Source organism: Saimiri boliviensis, chromosome 1, assembly GCF_048565385.1.
Source record: "Saimiri boliviensis isolate mSaiBol1 chromosome 1, mSaiBol1.pri, whole genome shotgun sequence".
NCBI lineage: Eukaryota > Metazoa > Chordata > Mammalia > Primates > Cebidae > Saimiri > Saimiri boliviensis.
Genome location: NC_133449.1, coordinates 89,884,778 through 89,895,045, shown reverse-complemented (window position 1 = coordinate 89,895,045; position 10,268 = coordinate 89,884,778). Strand labels below are relative to the sequence as shown.

Here is a 10,268-nt window from a genome sequence, read left to right as displayed (position 1 = left end):
CTTGCAGGCAGTGAGGCACATGGCCATTCTGTTCCTGAAGGTCCACAGGCAACTTGACCCAGTGAAGTACCACTGGCCTCGGAAACAAGCACATGCAGGAGAAGGTGAAAGTGAGGCTGACTCCACAGACCACTGCCTACAAAGTGGCATTCATTGCGCAGTTTGGGAAACAAGCAGGAGGAAGTCAGGAGTGGATGACTTCATGGGTAAAAGGTATAGAAGAAGCATGAATTAATGAGTGAATTTGTTGAAAAGAAAATGTCTTTGAATTTCCGCAAGAATGTTGCAATTTCCTTCTTAAATTTCTCAACAAAGGACCAGGCTTAGTTAATAGTATAATTAACATTTAGGTCTGCGAATACTTCCACGCTGAGAGAGGACCCTTCAGTGAAATATTCACTGAGCATGTGACAGCCAGGCCCTGGGAGTGTCCTTTTCAAAAGTGTACCATAAACAAGCTGCCAAGCGAGAAGCTCCCCACTCCTGCCTGACATCCCTGCTTGTGATGCTGGCCTGGGTCCTGCCTGTTCACTGGTCACTCGAGTCACCATTCTTCAGCTCCCCACGGACCAGCCTAGGCCCACCTTCTTGCCCTACTGCCTTAGGCTACTCCAACCTGGCAGTAACAATTCTGGGGGGTTTTCTTGAGAGATGGTCTTGTTCCGTCACCCAGGCTGAAGTGCAGTGGCATGATTATAGCTCACCACAGCCTTGACCACCTGGGCTCAAGGGATCCTCCCACCTCAGCCACCTGAGTAGCTGAGACTAAAGGTGTATGCTACCACACCCAGCTAATTTTTAAATTTTTGGTAGAAACAGGATTGCGCTATCTTGCTCAGGTTGGTCTCAAACTCCTGGGCTCAAGTGATCCACCCACAGTGCTGGGATTACAGGCCTGAGCCACTGCACCCAGTGGCAGTAACATTTCTGTACTAATTGGAAATAGCTAGAAAATCGGCTTTCAGGCAATGTTTCTTTTTGCTTTCTTCTGAAAAGGAAAGATTTCTATCCCAACATTTATATCCCAGCACAGCCTTGGCATCCTGGGTGAATAGGAATAGGACTTGCCTGCCAGTGGGTGGAGCACTCTGGGTGAGCCTCTGGCACAGGCCTGGCCAAACACAGTCTTTACTAAGTTAAGCAGCTACAGCTTAGGACCAGAAAAGAAATACACCTTTTAAATAGCAAAAAATCCCTGGATGGTAGCAAGTTGTTTTTTTGCGTTTTTCTTTTTTCTTTTTTTTTTGGGAGACAGAGTCTCGCTCTGTTGCCCAGGCTGTAGTATAGTGGCACAGTCTCAGCTCTCTGCAACCTCTGCCTCCCAGGTTCAAGAGATTCTCCTGCCTCAGCCTCCTGAGTAGCTGAGATTATAGGCACACGCCACCATACCTGGCTAATTTTTGTATTTTTTTTTTTTTTTTTACTAGAGATGGGGGTTTCACCATGTTGGCCAGGCTGGTCTCGAACTTCTGACCTCAGGTGATCCACCCACCTCGGCCTCCCAAAATGCTGGGATTACAGGCGTGAGCCACTACGCCTGGCCTTGAAGCAAGTTTTGGCATAAGAGTATCTAATATTTTTAGACTGTGATAGATTATATAACCCCAAGTTTATGAATATTGAGAAAGTTCCAAAGAGTCAGAGCAAAGTCCAGGACAAAACAGCAAAAATTCCTTTTTGTTCGGGTACAATACTCTGGTAACTTTTTCCTTTTGCACAGAAAAGGATGTCTGAGACAGAAGCCATGCTGACTTTCACAGAACATGCCTGATTTTTGTTGACGAACAACCTCAGGCCTTCCTGTCAGGTGTCTGGCTCCCAGGTTCCTTTGAATCCAGCTTTTGATGTAGACAGAGGCTGTCTAGCTTCTGCATCTCTTCTGTAAGGCCATTTCTAAGATCCTCATTGCTTCTCAGAAATTCCTTCACCACTTCTAGTCGATTTGAGAGCTCTTCAGGCAACAGCTCTTGCTCTTCTGCTTGAAGATATATCTCTTGAAGTTTCTCCTTTAGTAACTGCATTTCTATTTCATTGACTTGGCTCTCACTCAGGTAAGTTCCCATTTCACATTCACACCCATCTCGCTGATCTTCCTCGGGGACGTGAACAGCCCAATCAGATGTCAACAACTGTTCTATTCTGGAATATACTGCCACACTGTCTGGAATGTTCTTGAATTCATCCAGAAAATTTTAGATCTTCATCTGAAAATCGCGAAGCCACGCAGAAGATACTTTCATCTCGGAAGAGTGCATGATCTCATTACGACATTTAATTACCTCTGTGACTTTCTTTCGATCAACCACGAAGTGATCGCAGGAGTTGATGAGACTTCAAAGAGCAACCGCATCACATTCCTCAGGTCCTCGTTTGTCTGCTAGTCCTCGGGGCATGAAGGCCTTGGCCACCTCCCAGGCGTCCACCGGCCAGAGGCCGGGCCGGCAGTTTCCCCAGTGCACGTCTCCATTTCTGTTGACGTGATGTCTCAAAATCTCCCGTTTCCACACAGCGCACACCTCACACTGTGGCTGAAACTGGCGGGCGCGCGGACTGCACCGTGAGCCGCCGCGGCAAGCGGCGCGCGGCCCCAGACCAGAAACTGCGGCGAGTAGGCCGCGGTGGAAGGAGAGTACCTCGCGGCCAAAGAAACCCTGCAGGCAGCTGCGCAGCAGCAGCAGGCAGTGGCCCGCCTTCACCCAGTTCTTGTACTCGGCGCAGTTAAGGCGCGCCGCCTGCTCCGACAGCACCATGTCACACTCAATATAATAGTCTTGATAGATAAAAGGCTTTTATTAATAAACAAGGAAATTGTTTATAAGAAAAATAAAAATACGCAAATAACGAAAAGGAAACTGACAAAAATTAAAATGTTCAATAAACATACCTAACAAAAAATCTTTGATAAATAAAAATGAAATTAATTCAAGAAAAAGATACATTTTTAACCTCTTCAGATTAGCAAAGATTTGAAAAGTTTGTTATATATGAGGTAAAGGTACTGTCAGAATTGGCTGATGGGCATATATTGTTACAGTTTTGAGGTTAGAGTGGCAAATTTTATTAAATTCTTCCCATTTCTTTTGATTCAGCAATTCTAAGAATTTATCCTCAGGAAATAATTGGACAAATATACACAGATATATGTATAGGCATGTTTATTGTGGTGGTGTTTATAATCGTGAAAAATTGGTAATAGCCTTAATGTCCAAAAATAATTTAAAAAGTTGATTTAAAAAAAAAATGAAAGAATGAAAGATAGGATATAAGAGAAAAAACTATTTTGGGCTGGGCAAAGAGTAGTTGTTTATAATAAAGACTTGTGTTCCTAAGTGGCAACATCCTTCACAAATACGGAATAGTAGGAGCAGAATGTCATATGACAACTTGTACATGTGACACCTTCACATCTCTGAAGACCCCGAAGGTTGCACTCTTGACAAATGACCACTTTCCCCTGTGAAAATCGGGCCTGGCTCCTTGGTTCCACAAACATGCATCACCTGATTCCCTTTCTCAACTAGCATTAATCATTTGATTTGAAAGCTGGGAATTTAGCTCCTTCATTAAAAAAACAATCAGTTGAGACAGTGGGTGAGGGTCTCCAGCTGCACCAGATTGATAACAGCAGAACTGTTACTTCTCTGGGTACAGAGGTTGGGGAAGAAAAATCAAATATATAGTAGATATTTAATAAACCCTAAGAGGCAGCCAAGGCACCCAGAATATGACCTCAGAATGCTCATAACCTACCTTCATTTGGCTTCAGAACTTGACTCTGAGGTCTCACATCAGGATCCTGTGGCTATGGAGACCCTCTTCAGGCAAACCACTACGGCCTGGCCATACCACTTGGTTTCCTGGCCTTTCCTCCCCGTTATCACATGTACAAGTTGTCACATGTACAAGTTGTCATATGACATGAAAATAGAATATGCCACGCCCACGTTTCTCCCCAATCTTGTTGGGCACTTCCCACCTGAAACCTCTTTTCCATCTCCGGGTAGAGGGATCTAAAACAAGGCAATATATTAACTAGATCGAAGAATGTTAGAGTTTGAAGGCAAAATATTCTTTTCCCTTTCTCTTTCCCTCCCTTTCTAACTCCCTCTCTCCCTCCCCTCCTGCCTTCGTCTTTCCTTCTTTCTCTTTGTCAATTAATTCTCAAGATTCCACAAGAAGATGATGTTCTGCTCAATCTATAAATGGGGGTTGACCCAGGTGTGATTCACTCTAAATAGAAATGGACCACAGATCTAGTAGTGTCTTAGTTTCTCTTATAAGGAAGAGGGAAATGTTCATTTATTTTTTAAAGCTCTCTCCTGCATGCTTGTGTCATCCTCCTTCTGGGGAGAACCAAGCTGGTTGGGTGGGGTCCCAGCTTAGAAGTTGATGCCCACCAGGAACAGAGGGAGGGAGGCAGAGTGAAAGTCCAGACACACTTCTGAGAGGATGCTCAGGGACACACCAGAAGCCCCACCTTTCTGTGAAAGGGAGGCAGGGCCCAAAGGTCAAGGGCCAAGTAAATATAGGAACGGATTGTGGTGGTTCTCATGGGGGGCGGGTAGGTGGATTGTAGAGAGGAGGAATTTGAAAGGTATAAGGAGGGATTGAGCAGAGAGGAGTTAGGATGTACTTGATATGTGAGTGAATGAGGCTGAAGTACACATTCCTTTGTGGGTGGCAACTAAAGGTGTTAGGTGAGTTGACCTAATTAAAAGCTCAAAGGAGAAAATGTGGAAACCTCCTAGCTGCCAACCTCCCACCTGTAGTCAGAGAACAGAGCATGACCGGATCACCAGATTGAATGTCACACAGAGCTTGATTTTGTAGATAGTTACAGAAAAGATTTATAGCCATGAAAAGTTTCTCCAGACTTCTTCCTGCTACTGTCCCAGCCATAATGCTCTACATGGAGAGGTGCACTCACAGATTTCCCTATAATCCCTAGGGTATTGCACATCTCACTAAAGAAGGAGAATAGGGTCTGGAGGCAGGGAACCTAAGGATGATTCACACTGACTTCCTAGAACTAAAGCAAAAGGAAATTCAACTTTCCACACCTGAGTCACAAAAGAACAGCGGCTACTCCCCTTTGCAGTCTCCAGCTCTCTGTGTGGCAGATGAGAAATGGAAAGTACCTCTGATTGGTCCCCTCTGGCAACTAGTCAGACTGGTCGTGGGCCTAGTCTTCATTTGCATAGGGGGTGTAACTTTGTAACTTCACTTCAGCCCCTGATTGGTCCCTTCCAGAACCAATCAGATGTTTGCATAGGGTGTAGTTTTGTAATTTCACTTCAGCCTCTTACTGACCACTATTCAGACTGGTCATAGGCCACTCCTTCATTTACATAGGGTGTAAACCAAGTAACTAGAGGGTATTTAAACCCCAGAAAATTCTATAACCAGTGCTCGTGAGCTGCTTGCTTGAGCCTGCTCCCACTCTGTGGAGTGCACTTTCATTTCAATAAATCTGTGCTTTCATTGCTTCGTTCTTTTGTTGGTTTGTGTGTTTTGTCCAATTCTTTGTTCAAAACACTAAGAACCTGGACTACTCGCAGTCAAGACCTTCTACTGGTAACATCACCATTCTTTCCCATTCAACCATGGAAATCTATCTTATTTTTCCTGAAACCAGATTCCCTAAATATCTGTACCACAAGGTAAAGTCACAGAACTCAAACCCCTGGCGTCAGCTTTGACATTCTCTCATTTATTCATTCAATGATTCATTTTTCCTTTCGTTCGGCAAACATTACTGAGCCTTACTATATCCCATACACTGTTCAAGGTTCTGGGATGCTCTGTAGTTAACCAAACAGACTGATAATTGTCTCACAGGACGTACTATCAAGCATCCGCCAAATCTTATCGACTCTGCCACAGATACCCTTTCAAAAACAGGACACCGCCTTGATTTCTGTAGCTTAAAAATAACCCTATAAGTTAGGGTTATGTAAATATTATTATTATTTTTGTGACAAAGTCTTGCTCTGTCACCCAGGCTGGAGTGCAGTGGTGCAATCTCAGCTCACTGCAACTTCCACTTCCTGGGTTCAAGAAATTCTCCTGCCTTAGTCTCCTGACCAGCTATGATTACAGGTGCCTGCCACCACACTAAGCTTATTATTATTATTATTGTATTTTTAGTAGAGACGGTGTTTCACCATCTTGGTCAGGCTGGTCTAGAACTCTTGACCTCAGGTGATCCACCTGCCTCGGCCTCTCAAAGTGCTGGGTGTGAGCGACCACGCCCAGCCAGTATTATTATTATTATTATTTTGAGATGGAGTCAGGCTCTGTTGCCTAGGCTGGAGTGCAGTGGTGTGATCTCAGCTCACTGCAACCTCTGCCTCCTGGGTTCAAGTGATTTTCCTGTCTCAGCCTCTCGAGTAACTGGGATTACAGGTGCAAGCTGTCACACCAGGCTAATTTTTGTATTTTTAGTAGAGACAGGGTTTCACCATGTTGGCCAGGCTGGTCTTGCACCACTAACCTCAAATGATCCACCTACCTTGGCCTCCCAAAGTGCTGGGATTATAGGTGTGAGCCACCACACATGGCCAATATTAATATTTTAATTTTGCTTTATATACTGTGGTCATATTAGTCTTTCCTATTACCATGCCAGTTCAGTAGTCCAGCCCCCTGTGCCAGAACTTTTCCAGAGGCATCTCGTCTCCCTGTCTGCACTCAAATTTATCCTATATTTCACCCATTCCTAAAGTGGTAGAGCATCAGAGACCTGTAAGATTTACAAATGCAGAGTCTTAGACCAGCCCCCAACCCAAACTTATTGCATAAGAAGGGTGGTAGGCCCAAGGAATCTATATATCTTTAAGGTTAGTTCTATGATTCTGATGTACAGCCAAGTTTGAGAAACATTGCTGTATGTTAGTACCAAATAAAATTCTACTCGCTAAAAATTCTTTGAGAAATTCTCATACTCTATAGAATAAACTAAAAGATTAGCCTGGTATTCAGTATTCCAATGTATGTATTCCAACTTTCTTTTACTAAAATTCTAGTTTACCTTCAATTTGTAACCTTGATAAAAATCACTTAACCCTTTTCCTGTTTGCCCCAAGAATATTTGCCAGTGGTGCTGGCGGCTGCAGCTTTTACTCCGTGATAACTGTGCCACAAAATATCTTGCCTTTATTATTTTCATGTTGCTCTAGTATATCAACTTTGGAAACAAAAGACATCATTCTATTCATAGCATTCTGTTTTCAATAGTGGTATTCCCATTTAAAAAATTTAGTAATTCTCAATCACTGAAAATGTCAAATCCTAGAAAACGCAGCATTTCTATGTGTGATGTTAACATCGTTCTCAAACAGTTGTTGGCTGAAGATTCATTTGATGAATCTTATTTTTCCAAAATAGATGATTCTGATGATTCAGGCAATTCTGGCGTTAGTTCTATTTAGAAATAGTGCCAAGAACAGTTTTTATATTTTATTTTCATGTTGAAAATCAGACAGATTTGCTTCAGCCTCAGAGTGTGTTTATGTACAATTAAATGAACTCAGGCACTGAGCTGCGCATTTTTTTTTTTTTTTACAAAATGGGAAAAGAATTAAATAAACAAGTACAAAATAAAGGATACAGTCTTTATTTGTTACCCTGTACTACAAAAAGTCTTCTAGAACTAGTTTTTAAACATTTGAAGTCATAATGTACTCATTTCTCCTAATAGCTTTTTGATGGCAACTGTTGTCCTCCACCCTTTGTTCTTTTTCTTCCCTATCTCCCTTCCCTTCTGCTTCTTGGTTCTCTTCTAGATCTTTTTCTCATTTAAATAGCTATACTCCCACTTGCCAAAGCAATCAGTTCATTTTTCTGTTGTCAATCACAAAGTAATACACATTTGCTGTAAAGAATTCTGATGACATAGAAGAAAAATACAATAAAAAGTAAAAGTGCCCTCTCCCCTTCCACTCCAAGTCCACTTCTTGGAGGCAACCCCTATTAACAGTTCTGATGCAAAGCTCTTAAACATGTCTCACATTCGCACTTTCCACAGGAATTTTGCACTTGCTCTCTGGATTGGTTCTACCATGCCAATCACATTTGTCTGTCTGCTTTTTCTCCCTGTCTTTAACACTTGTGTATCACAACACACCCAGGACAATTCTCTCCCATGATCCTCTTCCTAACCACAAGAAAGAGACTGAACAGTTGTAACACTATTATTTATCCAAAATTCTTCTCAAAAACAGTATTTTAATTGCCACTAACTCTTCTTTCTACTATCACATACTTTGGGACTCCCTGTTGCACTCAGAACCATGCATTTCTGCAGTGTCTTTTAACAACCAGCAGAAGAGGTGACTGACTATCTGAGATGATTTCCTGAGCTCTAGAACAATTTCTCACCACTATTCCTAACAGATATTTCCTCTGCCAGAGGCCAAGTTTTGGAATCCCTCCAAATTTTTTTATTGCAGCTTTATTGATATGTAATTCATATACCATAACTTTAAAGTGTCTAGTTCAATGGATTTTAGGATATTCACAGATTTGTGTGACTATGAATACAGTCAATTTTAGAACACTGTCATCACCCCCAAAAGAAACCCCATGCCCATTAGTAGCCACTCCCCGCTTCTCCCCAACTCTCTAAGTCCTAGGCCACCACTGATGTACTTTCTCTCTTTATGGATTCACCCATTCTGATATTCTGGATATCTCACATAAGCGGATTCATAAAATATGTGGTCCTTTGTGACTGTCCTCTTTTATTTAGTTTTTCGTTTTTTGTTTTCTTTTTAGATGGAGTTTAGCTCTTGTTGCCCAGGCTGGCATGCAATGGCACAATCTTGGCTCACTGCAATCTCCACCCTCTGGGTTCAAGTGATCCTCATGCCTTAGCCTTGTGAGTAGCTGGGATTACAGGCATGCACCACCACATGTGGCTAATTTTGTATTTATAGTAGAGACAGGGTTTCTCCATGTTGTTCAAGCTTCACTTCAGGAAGGGGCACCTCTTTCATTGGTGGTCAGTGAGAGGAGCACAGTATGTGGCAGCCCTCTAACGGTCTGAGGGACAGTGAACTGGCTCCCTGTGTAAAAGGTCTGGGGACGCCTGATGTAGAACTACACTGCTGAATTGGCCCAATGAGGAAGCTGTTCAGCAAGCTGCAGCCACTATTGACAACCCAGAAACATTGTGTCTGCAGTCATCTGTGCCAGCAAAATATGTACACTCAGTGGCTAGGCTGTTTCCTTAGGTAGCTCTTTCTGAATCAAAGTCTTACATAGGTGCATCTGAATGATAAATCCTATCACATGCTCACACCCTAATGGTAAAGTAACCTAGGAAAATAGTTTATTTGGATTTTTCAACTGGAAGGTGAGATTCACAATATGAACTATTAAAATGTGATGAGAACATTAAAAATACTTTTTTTTTTTTTTTTTTTTTTTTTTTTTTTTTTTTTAGCAGCTAAGTAAAGTAGGGTCAATTGGATGGTTACAAACCTGGATGTGAAGAATTAGATACTCTAACAATAACAGGCAGTGAGATTGAAATGGTAATTTAAAAATTACGAACAACAAAAAAGTCCAGGAGCAGATGGATTCACAGCATAATTCTATGAGACATTCAGAGAAGAATTGGTACCAATCCTTTTGACACTATTCCACAAGATAGAGAAAGAAGGAACCCTCCCTAATTCATTCTATGAAGGAGCATCACCCTAATACCAAAACCCGAGAAGGATATAACCAAAAAGAAAACTACAGACCAATATCCCTGATGAACATAGATGCTAAAACCCTTAACAAAAAACTAGCTAACTGAATCCAACAACATATCAAAAAGATAATACACCATGATCAAGTGGGTTTCAGGCCAGGGATGCAGGAATAGTTAAACATACGCAAGTCAATAAATGTGATACACCACATAAGCAGAAGTAAAAACAAAAATCACAGGATCATCTCAATAGATGCAGAAAAAGCATTCTACCAAATCCAGTATCCCTTTATGATTAAAACCCTCAGCAAAATCTGCATACAAGGGACATACGTTAATGTAACAAAAACCATCTGTGACAGACTCACAGCCAACATAATACTGAATGGGGAAAAGTCGAAAGCATTCTCTCTGAGAATGAGAACAATACAAGGATGCCCACTCTCATCGCTCCTCTTCAACATAGCACTGGAAGTCCTAGCCAGAGCAATCAGACAAGAGAAAGAAATAAAGGGCATCCAAATTGGTAAAAAGGAAGTCAAACTATCCCTGCTTGCTGATTGTTTAT

The 10,268-nt window shown here is 42.1% G+C and overlaps 1 pseudogene; it reads right to left on the bottom strand.

Annotated features, from left to right (window-relative positions):
* Positions 1 to 644: 644 nt before the first annotated feature.
* Positions 645 to 2,772, bottom strand: LOC101039012 (uncharacterized protein CXorf38 pseudogene; annotated as a pseudogene).
* Positions 2,773 to 10,268: the final 7,496 nt, after the last annotated feature.